Raw genomic sequence first — 7500 nt, 5'->3', positions numbered from 1 at the left:
TACTTCGTCATAGTCATACTACAGTCAGTGTCACACAAAAGTAACCCAAACTACAGATGTACAAGCTCGAAACACAGCACGGAGAAACACGTTTTGAGCTTGTCTGTCTGCTATTTTATTTCTTATTTTAATCCTGGAAAAAAGTTCCCCCCCCCCGACAGAGACTTCTGCTTCTTTGCACATTGTGAGACTGCTGCTAAAATATTTTGTTAAGAGGCTTATAATACTTCTGTTCAGTTCTACCTGTATACTCTTATTTCTGCCTCGCCCTGTTTACACGATTGCTTTAGTTTAGTTTTTTATCAAATCCTGTTTTATTATAATGATGCTATTGCTGTACAGTCTGTACATTAGTACAGTCTGTGGAACATGTCCCACCAACATAATTGCTGCTTGTATAGGCTATACCTATACCTACCTTTAGTGATAAATAAATCAATCCTATATGCTTCTTACTACATGGCAGTAGGTTTGTTATGCATTCTAGGTGTTCACCTTAAAAGGTGATATCACTATTACATAAAAATAATTCACACACAACGTCACGATGACTAGTGAAAACCAGAGTTAATGAAACAATCCTTACTTGAGAGGAAGAAAAAAAGGAGCTCAGTGTCATGGTTATTATTGTGATAAGCAGCTGGGTGATTTAAAGATGCAGTGCGCCATTCACGGACATAGATGGCGCTGTAAATGGCCAACAACAACATGTGCCATTTCAACAGCACTGCTGTCTGTCTGTCTGTCACCCAGACAGCCGATAAGATCTGCAAGCTCACTTCTGCTATATATTCGGCGCGCGACATCCCCGTACGACGAAGCATAACCGCAAAGTGTAGCTTTTTACAGGTAGCTGTCCATTTGCAACAGCACAGCGTGCAGTGCATCACAATAACGTCACCAGTTCACCGACATGATGATGACTGCAGAGTAGCATATATATTATATATAGCCTACGTGTGGTGTTGTTGAGTTGACTATTAAAGACATGTTTGACATAATGTCTGACTATACTAGAGGCAGACAATGTAATCATGTAGTCTGAATTGCAAAACAATGCTCACCGTGTGTGTGTGTGTGTGTGTGTGTGTGTGTGTGTGTGTGTGTGTGTGTGTGTGTGTGTGTGTGTGTGTGTGTGTGTGTGTGTGTGTGTGTGTGTGTGTGCGCGCGCGCCGTGCACGTGTGTGAGTGAGTACGTCTGCGTGCGTGCACGTATCGGTACTAAGTAGCGATCCGACCACACCACCACCACCGCTACAAAGTTAGCCCTGGCTGCTGCTAACTATAATGTCAGCGGGCTGTTCTGTTATGTGTGCCTTCTGTCAAGACTAGATAAGCAGCAGACAACGCCTGTTTTGTCATTAGTAGCCTACACGTTTAACAACTACAAATAGCACGAGGGGCGTGCACGTCGCACACATTTACATAGGCTATGCCGTGCATGCGCGTGTACTGTACAGACACCCCCCCCCCCCCAACACACACACACTCAGAACTGTTCTTTTTTACATAACTTATCTAGTTCAGAGTCCCAGTCTGGATGGATTCTGCTATGATCTAGTAAACATTGTTGGTAGTTTGTCATCCCGGCGGTGACCGATGTGCCTCAGTTGCAGCACAAGCAGTTTTTTAACGCCGTTTTTACCCCCCGTGTGTGCAAAGAAGTCGATCCCATAATGAGCAGATATCGCGGCGCAGCGCCGCGAACACAACACACCCTCAAAATAACAATAATAATAATTATATGGACACTTCCATTACCTTCTTCAACAAATCCTCCTCCTCCCACCGACCAAAGACCCGGACCGGACGGACCGGCGAGCTTGTTATATCCATCCAATGATCCAAGACAGAGCGAATAACTCCAGATGCACTGCTATACTGAACTGGCACCAGTCTGTAGTTACATTTTGTGATTTCGAATCACAATCACAGCCACAGTCTCTAATTCCCGTCCCCTTGTTGTCTTTGTAGTTGAACTACAGGTTCTCTCTCTCTCTCTCTATTCCAATCTCTCTCTCTCTCTCTCTCTCTCTCTCTCTCTCTCTCACACTCACACAGTACTCACACACACACACACACACACACATACACACACACACACACACACACACCGCGTGACGTCCACTAAACACTGAGCACAAGGCAGATCCGAGGGTGAAAAAAAGCAAAGAAAAAAAAAGAAAGTTGACCAAGGCCAATGGCACATTAACTCCTCTGATAACTGATAAGGGTTACATTGTATCACTTTACTGTAGTCTATGTGTACAATGTATCCTGTATATTGGTTTTCACATGGCTCTTAATTGATAATTAATGAAAACGCACAGTTAACGGTTAATGATCACACAAGTTCCCATTATATACTCCAGATGACTATTTAGTACTATTTAGGACCCAATTAAGTTATAGCCTGCAATAGTGGTGTATGTGATGTCACGTCTGTCCTCAAGTCACAAGGAAAGGGAAACAACACTTCGAACACACGACCCCCCCCCCCCCCCCCCCATAGGTTATAAAGTAGCCACGGGCAGTCGGGCACCAATAATAGCCAAGTCGTTAACACAACTAGCTTTATTCTATAGACATTGCATCTTGTATATAGTCATATTAACGGTTTATAAAGTTTAGACTTCACAACTCAATCACCCACCCCTCCCTCCCTGAACCGCATCTCACCCCCCCCCCCCTCTCTCTCTCTGCCACATGTTTGGTCATCCCCCCACACAGACTACTCGACATGCTAATGAGTTGAAAAGCACCCAACTTTAATTTAGTAGACGGCCTGAATTGAGTGACTAATCTGTGGAGGATCCGGACCGACATATAGTCAACTATGAGATGATCATAAATGCCCAATAAGCACAAACAGCCTGTGTTGTCGGTGCTGGGACTGACAGTTAGGCTATGCCAAGTCTATTATGTAGGACGTCGATTTCCTAATATGGATATACACCCCCCCCCCCCCCTTCCCTCCCACCCCCGTGCCTGTCTGTCCGGTCTAAATAACACGAACAACCAAAACACCTTTATGAACAAACAACATGTTGTTCATTAATGGGCTACAAACGCCTACGTGATATATATTCTCAACATGTGATTGTTGTTTCATAATGTTGTGAGAAACAGCATGAAGGGCGACGATATGTTTAAAAGGAAACAACAACCCCAAACAACTATATCTTTCACTCAATCTAAAGCTATCGATCGTTCAAATACATCTATGATGGGTCAGTGCAAAGTTTACTTAACACACACACACACACACACACACACACACACACACACACAACACACACACGATCGCTCGCTCGCTCCCTTTAGTCTAAAATCCACTCAAAGCGAAGCTAATAGCCTATAGTTGTCTATACTCTAAAACGACACGGGCCATCTATTACGCGTAATAAAAACGTGTTTACGTACCTATTCGGGGCGTCTGGCACAATGGGCACAACGCAAATATCCATGCCAGAGATAGAGAGAGTTGACTTCAAGACGATAAGACAATCGCAAAGGTGAAAGCACGCGCAGTGCTGCTGTGTGTGTTGGAGTGCATGATTGAGTGAGTCGAATCCACCACACCGCTGCACCGTGGGGGCTCGCGATGGGCAACGTCCAAATCCCCAAAGCACCAACTCCTGTCGCCCTGGATTCAGCCGACGAGGATTCGAACGTATACGCTTTGTTACGTGATATAATGGTGATTAATTCTTTACCGCAGTCGACATGCAAGTGTGTTCTACTTCTAAGTATCTTTGTGTGCCGTGTTTCATGTCACGATGCACCTTTTGGCCGAGGGATGGTTTCTCCCGTATTAAATTAACTATCGGCTATTGTCTCATCAGCAAAAACTAAAAGTTCTTGATAATGCCCAGAAAAAGCCTGTACACTCATGCAGTCCCATCCAGTCTAGCTTATAGAAGAGAAGTCTGCTGAACCTGTTGGTGGCTCAATACAGAATTATATATTTTCTTTCTTTATTTACGGAAAATCAGTCAAACAGGTTTCTAAACATGTTTACTGTTGGACAGCCACACATAATGCACCTCTTCACCACTTCATTTTCTATTGTGGAATAACAAAACATGGAAAAGTTTATAGGAATGTAAAGGAAATAATGAATGATTGAATGAATGAATGAATGAATGAATGAATGAATGAATCAATCAATCAATCAATACTTTATTTCACACCTAGGGAGATCCATGTCACAGAATAATAAAATACAAAACAGTATAAAACACATACAGTACAGTAGAAAAATATACAGCAAATTATACTTTATTATAATATTGTGTTTTCATAATTGATTTAACTGCAGCTCAGTGCCCTTGTGGTTAGAGTGTCCGCCCTGTCCGCGGTTTAATCCCCGGCCGGGTCATACCAAAGACTCTAAAAATGGGACCCAGTGCCTCCCTGCTTGACACTCAGCATCAAGGGTTGGATTGGGGGCGACATACTAGCGTCATGTCCAGGGGGTGTACTTGTACATCATGCTGCCTCATGCTACAGAAACAGGAGATAGGCTCCTGCCCTATGGGCCTCATGGCTCGGCAAGGCTACTTATAATTGATTTAACTTTACCACACTTTAAACTGAAACTGTCATATTATGATAAGACTGTTATCAGCACAATAACTATTGTTATCAGCACAAGAGCTATTGTTATCAGCACAAGAACTATTGTAAAATCATGTTCTTCACTTAATCAACAATGCGTGTTATTCTGCTACCAGTAGGCTATAGCCTACTTTATATGTAGGAAATATGTGCGAAATAGCCAATCTACAAGCTTACAACTCATGCTACACGCTGACACTACACAGTATGTGAGCTTGTAGTTGTAGCTGTGTTCAGTATTTGTCACCTATATGATGACATGCCCAAAATCGGTAATCGGTGTAAATATTTAACCAATTAAACGAAGGTGCTAACAAGAGCTTGACTAGATCTTTATACAGTGGAAATGTTTGGTTCTGTTTCCCATTTAATTTCCGCCGATTTCGATATGCTACTGATCATAGGCGCCGGAGAGGGGGTCATTTGTGTTTGAATGTCCCCGCACTATTGGGGAATGACTGGTATTTATTTTTCCTGACCGGCGCTGGTGGTCTCTCTAGCACCGCGGGGCGGCGGTGCAGGCTCAGGGGTAGAGTGGCTGGATGGTAACCACAAGGTTGCCAGTTTGATCCAGTGTCGAAGTGTCCTTGAGCAAGACACTGAACCCCTAATTGCTTCTGATGTGCTGGTTGGTGCCTTGCATGGTTTCCGCCACCATCGGCGTATGAATGTGTGTGTGAATGGGTGAATGTAATGCACAATCTATGTAAAGCGCCTTGCATAAAGGCGCTATATAAATGCACCATTTATATAAATGCACCATTTACCATTTTGTGTGCGCAATCGTCGTTGTGTATTGGCTACCGCTGCATGCTTGTCTCTCACCGCAATGACCATTCTGGCCATTATAGCCTATACCCTAAATGCAGTAACTGTACTGTAACTGTATACATTATAGCCTATACCCTAAATGCAGTAACTGTACTGTAACTGTATACATTATAGCCTATACCTATACCCTAAATGCACTAACTGTACTGTAACTGTATACATTATAGCCTATACCCTACATGCAGTCACTGCAGTTGCTCTCTTAGTCTCAAGTTCAACTCTCCATCTCGAATATTGTTCGCCCACTTTTTACGCCCCGACAACGCCACCGCTGTGCCGATTATATTGTGCATCTCTAATATGAAGGTAACGTGTGACATGGATGACAAAGCGATATTCCTGCTAGTTTAAACAGTGTTGAAGAGAATCCCCAGCAGAGCAGTGAGAGAGACCTTGGGTTGGGGCTTGTTTGCTCAGCATGCATAGAGAGAGACGGAGCCATCTTGCTGACTGCTGATGTACCCGTGATTTAAGACGCACAGACATTTTATCAACAGCCAGCCGCTGAATCGTAACGGCAGGCAGGCGCACGCACGCACGCACGCACGCACGCACGCACGCACGCACGCACGCACGCACGCACGCACAGCCCTGAATCTCCAAAGGGCTTCCCTGAGCATATGCACACTACAGAAGCACCCACAAACACACACACACACACACGCAAGTACAGGTATTTAATAACAGGGTGAACAGAGTCTTTCTGCTGTTCCTCTGGCTGTTGCGTGCCGTCTGTGTGTGCTGTGCGTGCGTGCGTGCGTGCGTGCGTGCGTGCGTATGCGTACGTCATAAGAGAAGAGAGCAGTCTTACACATCCATTACTGTGTTCCAAGTATAGGAGGGAATGTCAAGCCACCACCAAGGTCCTCTCTCTCTCTGTCTCTCTCTCTGTGTCTCTCTCTCTGTCTGAGAGCAGCCACTCCATTGAGAGAAGCTTCCCTGTGATTTGAAGATGTCCTTCTGCAGGTCATCATTGAGGAATACCCATTCAGCATTCCAAACCTCTCCTCCTTGAACCCTCACCTTCAGCAAAGGCACAGGATATCACATGGCTCTCGCAGACGTGGTGTATCATGCAGGGAAGGGAAGAAAAAAAACCCAACCAAATGCACGCAGCTCCCCTGCACAAGCATGCAATCATCATGCATGTGCATGCGTGTGTACATGTGTATGTGCGTATATGCATGTGGGTGCATGCATGCTTGCTTGAAGCACGCCAGGCAGGCGTGCACAACCGCATGCATGCTGGGCACGTGCTCGTGATAGTGCGCACACACACCCCGCACGCACGCACGCACGCATGCACGCACGCACGCACGCATGCATGCACGCACGCACGCACTCACGCACGCACGCACGCACGCACGCACGCACACACACACACACACACACACACACACACACACACACACACACACACACACACACACACACACACACACACACACACACACACACACACACACACACACACACACACACACACACACACACACACACAACATGCACCTCAGGGTAGTCTTTTAATAGCTACTCGTGCTGTACAGCACAATGACATGCACTGCGTTCCTCGGCACTCCATTTACAAACAAGGAGCAGCGGAGCTATACACTATATAAAAGAAAAAAGTGCTCAGGTCTGACTAGCATGCATCAGCAGCCGTGAGGTGGAGAGTGTATGTTTCTATCACAAGCCTCATATGCTGACTGACACCCCAGCCCCTTGTGCTCAATTAGCTCGCAGTGCATTAGCGGCCGCATGCTAATTGTCAGCTGGCGAAGGGAGTGCAGCGAGAACCTTAGTTACCTCAGGGACTATATGGTGGGGAGGTGGAGGTGGTGGGTGGGGTGGGGGGGGGGGTGCTTTGTTACCTTCCAGCCAATGAGCACATATTATCTTGAGCAAAGCACACACATCATGCTACACGACATCAAATATTTATATGATATCAGATTACCTCTTTTGAGTAACATAGATAACGGCTCTTTTTTAAAGAAACTCCTCTTCCTCTCAGTGCTGTGGAGTTGCTCTCCGTGTATTTGGGCTGTT

The 7500-nt window shown here is 45.3% G+C and overlaps 1 protein-coding gene across 2 annotated transcripts in view; it reads right to left on the bottom strand.

Annotated features, from left to right (window-relative positions):
• Positions 1-3531, bottom strand: part of LOC310856387 (zinc finger protein 516-like) — a 60073-nt gene extending 56542 nt beyond the window's left edge. The window contains exon 1 of one of the 2 annotated variants that reach the window (XM_083761792.1): positions 3424-3531. The gene's annotated coding sequence lies outside the window, so the exon portion shown is untranslated. Of the gene's footprint in view, positions 1-1761; positions 2012-3423 lie in introns of those variants that run through there. The other variant, XM_083761791.1, reaches the window with a different exon arrangement.
• Positions 3532-7500: the final 3969 nt, after the last annotated feature.

Source organism: Protomyctophum parallelum (assembly GCF_964188405.1).
Source record: "Protomyctophum parallelum genome assembly, chromosome: 3".
NCBI classification, from domain to species: domain Eukaryota; kingdom Metazoa; phylum Chordata; class Actinopteri; order Myctophiformes; family Myctophidae; genus Protomyctophum; species Protomyctophum parallelum.
This window is presented reverse-complemented; position numbering and strand designations above follow the sequence as displayed.